Below are 16,343 nucleotides of genomic sequence, written 5' to 3' on the forward strand. Positions count from 1 at the left end.
AGAGGCTCTAAGATCTACTGTTAGATCCCAGTTGGTGACCACTGATTTATACACTGTTCCACTCAAGCTCTATTATCCTTAGGTCCACACACAGAAGGTGGAGACTCTTGTAATTGTTATATTTACATAGCAGGACTAAAGTCAAATTAAGCTACATAACTTCATTTACGTCAATTGCATAGCTTAAGTCAAAATAGCTTAATTCATCTTTTGGCGCTGTCTACACAACAGGAAGTCGACAGAAGAACACTTCCTTCAACTCTCCTTACTTATTGTGAAATGAGGGTTACCACGAGTTGGAGTGAGAAGTCCTCCAGCTTGACACTATTTTGGAATAAAGGCTTGTAGTGTAGAATAATGTTAGTTATTCTGAAGTAACGCTGCTGTATAGACATGGCCTTTGTGTTTGTATAGATGTTACTGTAACTTTAACTATACAGTAGAGGGCAAATCATGATTAGACTCAAAAGTCTACATTAATGCTGTTAGTTCCTGCTACTCTAATGAGCAAGTATTTGAGTGATCACCAAGGGAACTGTACATCCCAGTTCTCCCCACCATTGTGATCTATGTGATTGGGCTCTTACAAGAGAAGAGAGGGGGATAGAGGCATGTCATAGTTAGTGCCACTAATGCACAGCACAAATAGTTTAGTTCAAATAATTTTTTGGGGTGGGGGGAGGGGAGGGAAATAAAATGAAAATATACATGCTTCCTGTAAATCATTGCTCTGGGGTGGAGCTGGGGATGAGGGATTCAGTATGCAGGCTGCCCCAGTCCTCTCTCACCAGAGCAGTTAAGAAGAAGCTAGTTGAGAAGCATCTGTCCAGGGCCACTGCAGCTCCAGCAGGCACAGCCAGTGGAAAGGTGCATGTCCTCTGAGTGGGGCAGGTCCAGGTTCATCTGCCCCCTAAGCTTCCCAGCCAGAGTGAGGAATGCAGCAAACTGTGCACTTTCCCCTTACTCCCAGAAGAAGAGGAATAGCCAGCAATGTTCCCATACAAATCAAGGGGGGGGAGCTGCAGCCCCCCTCACTCTCCCCAAAGGGCACCTGCGGGGTAGGAAGTTTAGGGCAGGGGCAGCACAGGACAAACACGGTGTCCCACCCACCAGCCCCTTTCACCTGCCTGGTGATTCTCTTTTCTCTATTATTTTGAGAGATACAGTCCCATTCCAGTTACATCCCATTTTCCTGACACGAGAAAACCCTTACCTTGCTTAAGTTATAAGAGGAAGCTGTATACCTAATTTGGTGGTCCTAACTCTTACATTCAGGAGTTCCTGAAGAAACAGAAAGATAGGCAAACTCTCTGAAATATAGAGTAGATTAATACTGTGGTAGCATCCCAATCAGAATTGAGATCCCATCATTCTAAGTGCTAGAAAAATTCATAGTCCTTGATCTGAAGCATTTACAATTTAATGTGAAACCACCACTGACAGGGGAGAAGTGAGGAAAAGTAGGATAACTCATATATAACCACAGAAATTAACTATGGCATAACTTGCTGGCTGTGGGTTATTTGAGAAATTTATTTTTTCTCTTTAATATCAGTTCTCCCTAACTGAAGTTTACAGAAATTCAGATTTCTTAATATTAAATACTTTAAAAAACACACTAAGATGTTCACTGTTGTAGACCCTATAAATACTTTCACATGGAACTAATGCTTATCACATCAAGTGTACATATGACTTATGATGGGGAATTTTCATTAGTCATATTTTTTTTTAAATGTACTGCTCTGTCTACAAAATTGAAAAGGAAAATCTAAATAATAGTTCTGTCTTTGTAAAGAACAAAAAACAGACAATTTTGGCCTCCATCACTTGGCTGTGCTGCAGCAGTCAAGTAGCAAACAGTTCTCTCAGAACTATATTGGTAAGACTTAAAAAAAAAACCTCAAAACATGGGCAAAGGCCTATGTGCAAACTGAAAGTATAATTTGCATGGGAAGAAAAAGGTATAGCGCACGAAGACCTAGCACAATGAGTCTAATTAGAAGTTTTCATTAAAGGGGCATAAGAATGGATAAAAAAGACTTAAAGTGCCCACTTAACCACTATATACAGTATGTGCTAGAACATTGGTTTTTGTTCACATATTCGCATACAGCAGGTTTAGATAATAAGTGAATATGTGACACATAAAGTTTGGAATCTACCTTTTTGAGCAATCACTTCTCTCCCCTGCCACGTTAGAAATAATTATAAGCATTTGAGCTGGATATTCCTTGGGAGAAGGTTCTCTGTAAGGGCCCTGGGATTGTGGATCATGCACCAAAATAGCTCAGATCGGATGACTTTCAGCATGTTGCAAAGCCATTCATTTGACTGGATTTTTTGGAGACCGTTGAGGGTAAGTTCCTTGATACAGAAAGGTATGGGAAGGATCCACTCTCACTCTCTGTGTTGTGCAGATAAGATTTTGTTAAAAAGATTAGTGAGTGCTTGTAAAATTAAGACAGCTCCTCAGTGGTCAGTGGTATTAAGAAACCTACTTCCAATTGGTGTCAGTGCGAGATACCTTTGAGGACTTGGGCATAAATAATTACCAGTACCCCTTTCAAGTGTCTGATTTGTCTTGCTCACTTAAAAATGACTTCCTTATAGACTCAGAAAGAAGCCCAGAAGTGTCCCAGCATACTATTAGCAAAACACAGGGAAGAAGAAAGTGTCAGTAAGAGAAGGTAAGAATCAGGCCTTTTCTCACCTCATCTTTTCTTACTGTTTTCTGTATATCTGTGAGGAATAAAGAATGCTTTGTATTGAAGAAGCTGCTTGAGCCCACTAGGGAAGTGGTGGAATCTCCACTCCTGGAGGTTTTTAATACCTGGCTGGGATGATTTAGTTGGGATTGGTCCTGCTTTGAGCAGGGGGTTGGACTTGATGATCTTCTGAGGTCTTTTCCAACCATAATCTCCTATGATTCTATGAGTCACTTTATCAGCTACCTCTTGAGAGGAAGAGTTCACAGTATCAAATGCTAATGGCAAGTTATGTTACAATAACAGGGAATCAGATGGGCTACTGCCCAGAGATCCTGGAGAGGCAGAACCAAGGGTTTCGGTCCCTGAGAGAAATGGAGGAACCTAAGGTGATCACCTCACAGGCTCACTCGAGAGAGAAGTATCTAAAGGGGTCTAAAGCATAATCTATTACATAACCATGATATCTCTCATCTATTCCTATTTTCCTGGTTTAAGTGTGTCTGTAAAACTACCTAATAATAATTAACACCTAGTGCCCTTTAAAACTGTTCCCTTTTTTGACAACTGTTCCCTTTGTTCCCTCACCAAAGGCTCTTATTTAAATTACATGGCCATGGGATAAGAGGGAAGGTCCTTTCTTGGATTGAGAACTGGTTAAAAGACAGAAAACAAAGGGTAGGAATAAATGGTAAATTTTCAGAATGGAGAGGGGTAACTAGTGGTGTCCCCCAAGGGTCAGTCCTGGGACCAATCCTGTTCAAATTATTCGTAAATGATCTGGAGAAAGGGGTAAGCAGTGAGGTGGTAAAGTTTGCGGATGATACCAAACTGTTTAGGATAGTCAAGACACAAGCAGACTGTGAGGGACTCCAAAAAGATCTCACCAAACTGAGTGATTGGGCAACAAAATGGCAAATGAAATTTAATGTGGATAAGTGTAAAGTAATGCACATCGGGAAAAATAACCCCAACTATACGTACAGTATGATGGGGGCTAATTTGGCTACAACAAATCAGGAAAGAGATCTTGGAGTTATCGTGGACAGTTCTCTGAAAACTTCCACACAGTGTGCAGCGGCGGTCAAAAAGGCAAACAGGATGCTAGGAATTATTAAGAAAGGGATAGAAAATAAGACACAGAATATCTTACTACCCCTGTATAAAACTATGGTACGCCCACATCTTGCATACTGTGTACAGATGTGGTCTCCTCACCTCAAAAAAGATATTTTGGCCTTGGAAAGGGTTCAGAAAAGGACAACTAAAATGATTAGGGGTTTGGAACGGGTCCCAAATGGGGTTTAGAGAGGTTAAAGTGACTGGGACTTTTCAGTTTAGAAAAGAGGAGACTGATGGGGGATATGATAGAGGTATATAAAATCATGAGTGGTGTAAAGAGGACGGATAAATAAAAGTTATTTATTAGTTCCCATAATAGCAGAACTAGAGGATACCAAATGAAATTAATGGGTAGCAGGTTTAAAACTAATAAAAGAAAGTTCTTCACACAGCATGTAGTCAACCTGTGGAACTCCTTGCAAGAGGAGACTGTGAAGGCTAGGACTATAACAGAGCTAAAGAGAAGTTAGATAATTTCATGGAGGTTAGGTCCATAAAAGGCTATTAGCCAGGGGATAGAAATGGTGTCCCTGGCCTCTGTTTGTCAGAGGCTGGAGAGGGATGGCAGGAGACAAATCGCTTGAACATTGTCTTTGGTCCACCCTCTCTGGGGCACCTGGTGCTGGCCACTGTCATCAGATAGGATGCTGGGCTGGATGGACCTTTGGTCTGACCCAGTACGGCCGTTCTTATGTTCTTATGTCAACCTGTTTCTGCAGGCCTGACTGCACAATCCATTGGAGCACTTTTATATCCCCTTTCCAGCCCTGAGAAGTTCCACTTGCCCAGGGAGCAGGAATATCTCCACTACCTTGTCTGATGAGACCTACTACAAATACAAGACCTTTGCCCAAGTGGAGGGGTGAGACACTATCACCTGGAACACAAATATACCTGCTCCTAACACACATCCCCGCCCCCCCTCCCCCACACACACCCCTTTGCTCCATTCAGTGGCTTCACTGGTGATGCTCTTTCACAAAAGGGAGCCTATTTGAGACCATGGGAGCTTCTGGGGTCCAAGGTACTACTGTCCATTCAACACGTGGTTCTCCTAGCAGGAGTTATTGCTATTTGAAGCAGGTTAACAGTCTTGCTGCAAGATAATAGGAACTTGGCAATGGGTGCTGTTCTGCCATTGCCAGAGGAAAGGATGGGTGAGCCAGCAAGAATTCAATGGAATGTGACAGTGTCTGTGGATATGGGAGAGTTCCATTCCCAGGAATGATTGCCCTGCTGTTACCTCTGCTCCTCCTTCTTGAGTATGCACATAATACATTCTGCCATGTATTATGGCCATTTGCTGTTCTTTTGCCCCATCGCTGGGTTTTTCTGCTGAAGGGTACAGTCTGGGTAAGGTAGCTTTCAGACCTTGGGGGTGATTTAATATCAAAACACTTTGGCTATGTCTACACTGGCGCGATCTTGTGCCAGAGATATGTAAATGAGGCGAAGCGTGGAATATCGCCGAGCCTCATTTGCATACCTAATGAGCCGCCATTTTTGCAGAAGAGGTTCTTGCACCAGAAGGAACTGTCTACACTACCCCTTCTTGCACAAGAAAAACCCTCTTGCGCAATGCCACTATTCTGATTATTTTCAGGAATAACGGCATGGCGCAAGAGGGTTTTTCTTGTGCAAGAAGGGGCAGTGTAGACAGCTGCGCAAAATGGCGGCTCATTAGGTATGCAAATGAGGCTTGGCAATAGTCCAGGCTTAGCCTCATTTGCATATCTCTGGCGCAAGATTGCACCAGTGTAGACATAGCCTTATTGTACATTTATCAAGATGAGCATCCTTCTTTCTGATGCAACAGAAGATAACCCAGCAGTCTCTTTCTCCTTTCATACATGTTTAACTTCAAGGACTCCACTGGAGTTTCAGTTGTCCTCGTTCTCATTAGTATGAGCTCAGAGTGAGGCCAGCTGTTTGGTTTGGTTCACAGGCTTATGGAGCACATTGAGCTCAAGAGGGAGGTTCACTCTCAGAGTATGAGATGTGTATGTGACTGAACATAATCTGAGACAGACAGTTAGCGAGGTCAGCTGTGATCACAGCAGGCTTCTTAGAACTAGGTTAGCATAATCAGCAGCAGACAGTCTCTTTTTTCTCGAGCTGTAATGTCACAGGTTTGTAATATGTAATAAGGCAGAGTTCTTTTCCTGGTACAAAGAGAGGGGTGAAATTCTTTATGAACAAGAATTCTGCCGGCTACTGTGACTTTGTCCTTTAGATGTGCAGCCTGTTTGTTTTCTCATCCTTCATGCAGTGAGAATCTGTCTATGGAAGTATGGTACAAGCAAACTGTACCATTAAGATTGTATTCACTGCATGTTCGTGTTTGGCTAGACTTGCTTCCAGCAAAGGTCCTGAAGTGAACTTGCATGTTGTTATATTCCTTCCAAATTTATGACCATAAAAATTCTCATAATACTAAGGAAATGTCAGTTCCCAAAGTAGCTGCATCTTGGATATGTACTGTACCTTTAAATTTAAGTGCTTAATTGCAATAGAGAGTCATCTTCACTCACTCATCTTCATGCATTGCTCCTTGCTGTCCCCTATGCACAGAAAGACCTCCTCATCTCACTTCACCCACCGCGCCTCCACATCTCTTTTAGGACATGTCTATACAGCAGGGCTAACGTTGAATTAAGCTATGCAACTTCAGCTACATCAATTGTGTAGCTTAAATCGAAATAGATTAACTCGACTTTTGGCGCTGTCTACTCAGCAGGAAGTTGAAGGAAAAACACTCTTCCTTCGACTTTCCTTAGTCCTGGTGAAATGACAGTTACTATGAGTCAGAGTGAGAAGTCCTGCAGCTCGACATTATTTTGAAGTAAAGGCTTGTAATGTTGATGTGCACTGTTATTATTCCAAAATAATGCTACTGTGTAGATGTACCCCCAAAGACCCAGTTTTTCTGCATTGCTGCCACGTCAATGGTTAACAATCAAATCCTCCAAGTTACTCCTTTCTTTTCTTGTGTAGATCTTTTAGACAAGTACCTTGGTACTAGGAATGGCTTATTTTTTGTCTTGCATGGCACCGAATATGCTGATAGTATTTAAACATGACTTTTTGCTTGGACAATAAATTAACTCTTAATAATAGTGTGTTCCCTGATTTAATAATCAATTTGTGTCACTAAAAGACTAGTTTCAACAAATCTTCAGCTCATGAATTCATCTCTTGTTTCAAAAATGGAAAACTGTCTAAAACCGAACCATTTCATTGTTGATCAGTTAGGAGTAATTTAAGCAAAGGGCTTGCTTTAAGAAGATGTGTATGCAGTGCCTGTGTGATTCTGATTTCTCCAAAAAGAAAGACTAAAAAAAATATATCTAAGGTTTTGTTCAATCAAGGTTCAAAATTTCTAAAATCTCCTTTTCAGAACAGCTGGTGCCATTTAAAATTGTTTTCCCTGAAATATACTTCACTGAGCGTCTTTAATCTGAGGGAGTTAAAAAAAAAAAGAAAGAAAGAAAGCCCACACAAACACTTGGCTTTTTCAAGGTCTTTTATCAACTGTAAATGTTCAGACATTTAAGTTAACAGAGCTTTGGCTGCCTTTCACTAGGGTGACTCCAAGGCTAGAGCCAGGAAAAAAACACATCAGTGTGCTGAAGAATATTCACACGTGCAAACTTTTTTGACCCACAGAGGGGGAGAATTCTTTTTTGTCTGTTTTGATCTTTCTGCAACCCTCATAAAGAGAGCATCGTCCAGGTTACACAGAAATTGCTCAGTTCCAAAAGTGAGGATATATGCAAGTGCAGAGGGTACATGGGTAAGCAAATGGTGATCCCACTCTCTTGCTAGGCACAGACAGTACAGAAGGGGAGGTAGAATATATGTATTTTTTAATACTGTCTGTTGCATTGTACACTGCTACTGAAGGATATAACATGTCTGTGGCTTCACCTAGAACAGTGATGGGCAATCACAAATGGTGAGTAGGCCTCATGCGTACTCCTCCTTCTCCCTCCCAGCACCTCTGGAGTTCCATGAATCACCTAATGCACACTCTGGGCTGCCCCTCCTCCTCTCTCCCAAAGCTTGAACAGCTGCAAATGGGATTCAGAGCATTCCAGCTCTGGGAGGGAAGGGGAAGAGCTGGGGCAGATTTGCAGTTCTCCAAAAGTGCTGGAATGGGGGGGGGGGGGGGGAGGGAAGGAGCAGGTAAGTGTGGGGATCCAATGCATGGGGGAGAGGATAGCCACGGGGTCTGCAAGCTTCAGGTGGATCCCCAGGGGGTGCATGCAGCCCATGGGCCACAGGTTGTCCATCACTGTCCTAGAGCCATCTTTCTCTCCGTGATGTGTCTGCTGGCAGTAAATGGGTACTGCCTCAAGGATTCTGACCTGCTCTGTGTCTCTCTGGACACCACTGAAGAAGCACAAGTTCCCTATGTGCAACTTTGCATAGTGGTGGTATCCTGCACTTGGAAAAGAACGAGGCAAAAAATAAATCCCTAGGCTGAACCATAATGGGAGGGGTGCAGAAAGCAGCAGCTATCCTGGACTGCCTTCAGAAGGTTCATTTACACAGATTATATGGATCCCAAAGAAGGAGAGTGCAGTGATCCAGTGCAGCCTTACCCATAAATTGCTCCAGCAACCACTGCAAGGGAGAGACCCACCCTCTCATTTCCGGCATAGTCTGATCAGGAAAGCGAGTAAAATATATAAGGACCATACCTGCCTCAGTAGCAGTTTTGTCCTGTCTGTGTCCCCTCTCCAAGAGGAAAGGGAAAATGCGACCAGAAGAAGGACAGCATCTGTAGAACCCTGCAAATCCATGGGTACCCGCTTTATCTATGGACATCCACATACAATTTTGTGGGGATTGTGGATCTGCCCAGGGGTTCTAAGCATCTGCCTCACCAGAATAATTCACTGTAGTGACTCTTAGCATGCTCCAGACCCCTGCTTTGTAATAGATGTTCTGTTTGTGAATATGCTCTTTGTTCTGCATGCAGACTCCTCCTAAAGTCAAACTGAATCAAGACTGCACGGATCCTCACATATTTCCAGACCAAAGAAAACCTAACTTAAGATGCAGTTATAGTTGGGAGTGCTTATGATTCAGGAGGATAAAACATTTCCGGAATTATGTAATTATCACCAACACAAGCTTTACCATAGCTAATTAAGGCCAGTCTGGATCATTATATCATCTAGACTGACCTTCTGCATAACATAGGCCGGAGCATTTCATCCAGCTTCCCTTATGTTGAGGCCAATTATTTTAAGTATGGCAGATCTTGAAGAAAAGCATACAGTCTTGATCCGAAGACATCAACAGTGGAGAGTGGCCTGCTCCACTGTTTAATCACCTGCCCTCTTAAAAGTTGTACCTTTATTTCTAATTTGAATTCATTCAACTTTCACTTCCTAAAACCTTCTCCGCTAGATTAAGAGTTCTTTAGTACCTGGTATTTTCACCCCAGGAAAGTACTTATAAAGCATTAACATTAAACAGAAAAGACACTAAAACATACTAAGGCACCCACACTGCCCAATAGAAATGCCACACAACTCCAAATATAATTAATGTATATTAGTGTTTGTAATCCCAGATTAAACTAATTTATTACATCATGTCAGGCAGTTTTCACTCCTTCTCTTTATGGTATCATGAATAAGTTAAAACACTAGGGCTATGTCTACACTGGCAGCTTCTACACTGCACGCACGTTCTCGAGCAAGTAAATTTACAGTTTAGCATTGCAAAATAAGGCTTCTTCCAGAAGAGAGTTATTCTTCTCCCCATGAGAAATAAGCCCTCTTGTGCAAGAACTCTTCCACAAGAGGGCAGTGTAGACAGGCAACATGAATTTCTTGTGCAAGAGAATGTCCACACTGCCAAGGATGCTCTTGCGCAAAAGCACATGCCAGTGTAGACACACGCTTGTGGAAGACTTATTGCGCAAGAACTCTTCTGCAAAAGCGTTCTTGCACAAGAAGCCACCAGTGTAGACGTAGCCCTTAGAAGTATGACAGTTTTCCCCTGAACCTGGCCATTATTACTCCTGAAAACTGCTGATACATGTACAATTTAATACTTTTAAAATCGGTCCAGACTATTATGTGAATGTGTACATAGGGAATTTTAAAAAGAAATCTTTGAAAGTAAAGTGTAATTTTGTGCCTATAATGAGCTGCCTGTCATGGCTAGAGGTAGAGATAGCACAAAGCAGCCAGTTAGAGAGGTCTCCATATGAGACATGCCCATTCTATTGTGTTCTCCCCCACCACCTCGCCATTGTACTTCAGACTTTAGGCCTTTTCTACAGTGAACTTCCGCTAAGTTGCCCTATTTCACTTCTGTTGGCCAGGCTCATTGTGGGTGGATTTCATATGAAATCAGACAATGATTTGCTTATGCATTAAGAAATAGTCCAAACATTTTACATTTCATTCTATTCTTTGGGTGAAGGGTGGTCTCTCAGCATTCTTCAGCTTGCTCCTGACTTTAGGGTGTAGCCATTTTGTCAGGAAAATAAGTGTTGTGCAGATGTTTGCTGGGAGCTCCTCCAAAACCATAGGGGCAACCTGAGAGAAAACCAGATGATCCTTTTCTTGAAGTTTAACAAGTGGCCAATGGAAGCCAGTATCATTGGCTTAATGGAGGTGAGAATTTGCATTTTAGTAAAGAAAGAAAGATTATAGATGGGGGGGAAGGGAATAGGCCACAAAGGGTTTTGAAAATAAAATAAAAAGTTGATGTTTGTTGAAACAGAGAAGGGGGAGCCAATGGAGGGATAAAGAAACTGATCTCTGTTGCATCATTCTGAATGGATATGAGCAGTGAAAGGTTTCATATCACAGGTCCAGAGAGAAAGATATTCGTCCTACAGATGAAGAATGGGAGCCTAGGTACGTTTTTCAGCTGTGCAGATGAATAGGAATGGTTGTACCTTAGATGTTATGCAGAAAGAATCTGCAACATTTAGACATAGCAGGGTTATGAGGACATAAAAAGAGCCTCGAGTCAGTGTTCCCTGTACGCTATACACTTGTGCAGCCACTCAGGAGAGATTTAAATGCCAGTCAGGCAAGGGCGCCATTTCAGGTGTGTTGAGGGGGCAGCAGCTGTGCACTCCAGGACGTGGCTAGCTTTTCATCCCATTCCCCAGATGCTAAAGGAATGAGGGGAATGTGCTTGCATTCCGTGCATTCCTCTCATCTGGTGCCAGGCACCAAAGTTATACTCCCTGGTTTCCCTCCTACCTACAGGGTTTTTTAAAGTATAATATGGCCTTGAGCCAGAATTTGGCAATGTGGTTTGGATAGCACCAGTTCATCCCCAGTGAGCCAGCAAATAGAATTTGCAGGAGACTCGGTTTGAAACATCTGTACATCACTTTATCAAAAGTTTGCCAAACATCACCTACATATTGTATCAGCTTATTTTTCAAGACAAGGAGACTGCTGAAGAAAGCAGACTGAGAGTGTATAACAATCTGCATGATTTAGATTTGTGCTAGACTGAGCATAATGAGAACTATTAAGAAATTACATCAGATTGCTAACACAGCAGTAATTCTCAGCAATTTAGCTGACACAGATGTTTTTTCTTCCTACATTTTCCAAAAGCATTTGGCTATTTATGTATTTTCATAATTTGGACCAAATATTATTCCATTGCAGATATATTCCTATCTCCTCCCCACTTGTCTGATACTTTCTAAGAGAGAAGATTACTGTCCCTAAGTTGTATAAAGAAGTAGACAACCCATTGCTAAAGTATCCTGCTCAGTTAGAGCACACACAAGAGAATTATGAGAAATCTTCTCTCCTGTATAGAGTGCTCTGCTTAATACAGGCCAAAGGCTCCCTGACTCTGAGGCAGGTCTGACCCAATTTAGAGCTTCCTGGCAGAGCTCTGGCCAGATATCTCTTTTATATAGCCTTCCTGGGTTCTGATTGGCCTTTCATGGTTGGCTCCTAGCTACACTCCTCTCCCAGGACTGTTTTAACCCTTTTCATATTTGGAATGGGGTGACCACCACACTATATACAGATATGTAAGTAGACCAGGGAATGCTTAGTCAGATGTGTTCAGGTTATTTTCTTTATTTTGGGGTTTGTTGGATTTTTTCTGTGTTGTACACTGTAACTTTCCAAACTTTCCAAACTTCTAAGCAAGCAATTCTCTGTGTTTAATTCTTTTATTTCAGTTGCTCTGTAACACTTAGCAATTAAGTAATATTTCACCAGGTGTATTTTCTCTTTTTGTTAATAAAAATTGCCCTTTTAAGACCATGATCTGATTCCTGTGCCTGAGAAGGCAGGAGGTTCTGTGTGTATGTGCCTGAGACTGCAAATTCAAACTCCAAAGAGAAATTACAGTTTCCAAGCTCTCTCCCAAGGGAGGGTTAAAAGAGCTTGAGGGCACCCCACAGGAAGGAATTGCCAAGTGCGCATTCCTGGGTTCTCAAAAGTGTTTTTGCATTTGGGTGGTGGCAGCAATACCAATCCACAGCCAGGGAATCTGTGACTTGGCAAGTTTTAATAGAAGCTTTTAGTGGCAAGGTATTTTTAAAGTATCGTGCAGGTACCCACCTTTTGCACTCGGAACACCTGAGCGGGGAACAGCCATGACAGATAGCAATTGAATTGCCCTCTCATCCAGTTATTGTTGTTCCTTTGAGTCAGTCTTGAGGCAGGATGATGTAGTAATACAAGGAAACCTTCAGGCTATGTCTACACTACAATGATCTATCGAAAAAAAATATGCAAATTGCACTCCGCAATTTGCGTACCTTTTACCAATAGTTTTTTCGTAAGAGGCTTTTCTGAAATTTGGCCCATCTACACTGGGCCAAATTTCAGAAAAGTCTCCTCCTTTGGAAGAGCCCTTCTTCCCCATGGGAAGAGTCCTTCTTCCTCTGCTCTTCCACAAAAAAAAGTGGAAGAGCAGATGCATTCCCTGGATGTAGCGGAGTTTTTCCAGGATACCTCCAGTACCGTGGAAAAACCCCATAGTGCAGATATATCCTCAGTGTTGTTGCCCTTGGCCAGCTGGAGGAATTCAATGTACTGTGCTAACTAACTATTGCCATGACATGCCAAAACTCACTGTTTTTCTTAAAAAACAAATACAAGCCAAAAATGTTTCTTTTGAAGACACAGAATTATCATTTAGGCTGCGTCTAGATTGGCATGATTTTCCGGAAATGCTTTTAACGGAAAAGTTTTCCGTTAAAAGCATTTTCGGAACAGAGCGTCTAGATTGGCATGGACGCTTTTCCGCAAAAGCACTTTTTGCGGAAAAGCGTCCGTGCCAATCTAGACGCGCTTTTCCACAAAAAATCCCTGATCGCCATTTTTGCGATCGGGACTTTTTTGTGGAAAACGTATCTGAGCTGTCTACACTGGCCCTTTTGCGCAAAAGCTTTCCGCAAAAGGGACTTTTGCCCGAACGGGCGCAGAATAGTATTTCCGCAAGAAGCACTGATTTCTTACAGTAGGAAGTCAGTGCTTTTGCGGATATTCAAGCGGCCAGTGTAGACAGCTGGCAAGTTTTTCCGGAAAAGCGGCTGATTTTCCAGAAAAACTGGCCAGTCTAGACAGAGCTTTAAAGTAAAAGTGGATGGGGAAAGATATATTCTGAATTTCACACTAAAGCCATCTGGTGTTTTTGTTGACATTTCAACAACTTAGAAACTATGTCATCACTATTTAGAATTGATTTGAAAGAATTATGAGTTAACTCCAAAATGTTCCTTTTTTAGGTTACAGTTCCCCTTATGGATTTAAGCAGAACAGGTGTCCTTCCATTTTCTTCAACTGGGTTTTCTTTAACTTAATATTCTCAGTCAAAATGTGCCTGTGAATACAACAGTTACTTACACATTAGTGAAAATAATCAAGGCTTGCAAAGCTATGCTTAATTGTGTAGGATTTTTTTATTTTTGGTTTTTAAACATGGATTTTTGGCTGAAAAAATGAATAATTTATTCCAAGTTTGAATAAAGTCTTCCATATTTAATGGCAAAAGTCTCTGTGCAAAGGTAAGAATATATTTGGAATAGGGAATAATTTACTGTGTTAGGGAGGGGTCTATTTAACATCGCTTTCCATGTACTGATCAAAATCTTTTACGTCTCCCTTCTTATTAGGAACTATATGGGTGCACCTACCTGAATTATATCCTGATATTTGAAATCTAAGCATCTGAGTGAAGCTAGATGTCCAGGTAGCATTACAGTACAAACAAACAATTTAGGAGACATTTGATTTTTTTTAAAATAGGTTTTAAAGTAGCTGATGACTTGTGCTAAGAGTATATAAACTGACAGTCTCTCTGGCAGTGTTTCTCAAAGTGGCCCATGCTGCTTCCCGCAGCTCCCCTTGGCTGCAAACAGCGAACGGGAGCCAATGGGAGCCGTGAGGATCTATGGGCTCAGAGCCGGTAAATAAACACACCGGAGCAGCCAGTTAGCTGGTTTCTCAAAGTGGTTTCACAGACCACTTTGAGAAACACGGCTCTATGGCAATATATTTTTTATCCAGGGTCAAGCACATGTGGAATACATAATAGCTGGGTCTTATACAGACTGCAGCAACTAGCTGGCTGCCAAAATCTTCTATAAACAGACACAAAAGGCCAATATACTGACTTTCCTAGCCGCCCTTGGTTTATTTAGGACAAGTTTAAGTGTAATTTTTCAATTATCATTCTGTGAAGAAAAAAATAAATCTATTGTATAAGATCTGTGACAAATTAGCATTAATTCATGTTACATTTTATTGAGTTTTGCAAAGCTCTTCCTCTGGTGTCCTATTCTTTTCCATTAACCATGTGACATTATTTATTAAGCAGTATCTATAGTCTGCCAGGCTCTTTACCCAGACTATATAATGGTCATTTGAAGTGATCATAGCAGAGATTTATGGCTCTTCCTAGCAGTACCTGGCCCAAGACAGGGAACCTAATGACCCAATTAAGAGAACAAATTCAGTGCTGTATCCTGTCATATGACACTTGAGGTACATTGTGTGTACACTAAGAAGAAGATGATTCGTGGTTTAAACAGGATAGCTGAATGACAATATATTTTTACAGTATTTGCAACAAGATAATTCCTAACCTCACAGCCAACCACTGCTGTGTCCCCCACAAGACATATCTTATTGGGCTGTGTCACAGGGCAAGCTGCCTGTTCCCCTCAGAGGCCCCTCACTTTGAGCTCAATTCTGCATGCATTGCAAGGTTCAAAATTAATAGTACAACTCCCTCCCACAAGGCAGTGTGGCCTAACTATCAGAGACAATAGTACAGCTCCCTTCATACAGGTCAGCTGGAACAAGCCTAGTGGGGTTGTGTGGGGTACGGCCTTTTTATCCAGGAAGCCAGGCTTACCCCCTGCAGCCCAGTGTGGGGTTGGTACACCCAGTCACCTGCTGTCACCCTCTTCAAGCAAAGTACTATCAAGAACAGTGTTTCTTAGCAAATGCAACAAGCAAGGTAGTGGCAACAAATTGAACCAATAGTCCTGCATCAGGCCTACCTTCTTTTAGCTCTGGCCAGCAGTAGTCTCTGAAGCAAGTCTTTTGTCCAGCCAGGTTTCTTTCAAAAGAAACATCAACATTTCATCTCAGAGGCAGACAAATCTGACACTTATTGCAGGTGGATTGGGGTGAGGCAGTTGTAGCTCAAAAGAACTCATTAAACCTCTCTCAACCAAGAGGAGGTTTATACATCTCATCTCAATATTCAATACTTTTTTTAAAAAAAATTATATTGGTTTTGGTGATTTTTTTGGAAATGCTAACCTAATACAGTGTAATCCACTTACTCTTAGCACAGAACGTATACGAGAAGACAGACATTCGGATGCTCTATCATGGGTGCAAGACTGTACGTCTACGTCTACATTGGCCCCTTTTCCGGAAGGGGCATGGTAATTTTTGAAATCGCAATAGGGAAATGCGCGGGGGATTTAAATATCCCCCGCGGCATTTAAATAAAAATGTCCGCCGCTTTTTTCCGGCTTTTAGAAAAGCCGGAAAGAGCGTCTACACTGGCCCCGATCCTCCGGAAAAAAAGCCCTTTTCCGGAGGATCTTATTCCTACTTTGAATAGGGATAAGATGTACTCCTTTGAAGTAGGAATAAGATCCTCCGGAAAAGGGCTTTTTTTCCGGAGGATCGGGGCCAGTGTAGACGCTCTTTCCGGCTTTTCTAAAAGCCGGAAAAAAGCGGCGGACATTTTTATTTAAATGCCGCGGGGGATATTTAAATCCCCCGCGCATTTCCCTATTGCGATTTCAAAAATTACTATGCCCCTTCCGGAAAAGGGGCCAATGTAGACGAGCCCTACATGTTTATTTAAAAAGTGGGCACAAGGATAAAAGATGGAATGTAGTTCTAGAGGAACACAAATGAAGTTTCAAAGCAAAATTGTGAGCCCTAGAAAACAGAGTGAAAAAGGACATTGCTCCTGAGACCCTGCCTTTCTGACTGACTTGCAGAACAGTGCTGATAAACTCCAGAGAAA

Source organism: Pelodiscus sinensis, chromosome 4 (genome assembly GCF_052426305.1).
Source record: "Pelodiscus sinensis isolate ZL-2025 chromosome 4, ASM5242630v1, whole genome shotgun sequence".
In the NCBI taxonomy this organism is placed as follows: domain Eukaryota; kingdom Metazoa; phylum Chordata; order Testudines; family Trionychidae; genus Pelodiscus; species Pelodiscus sinensis.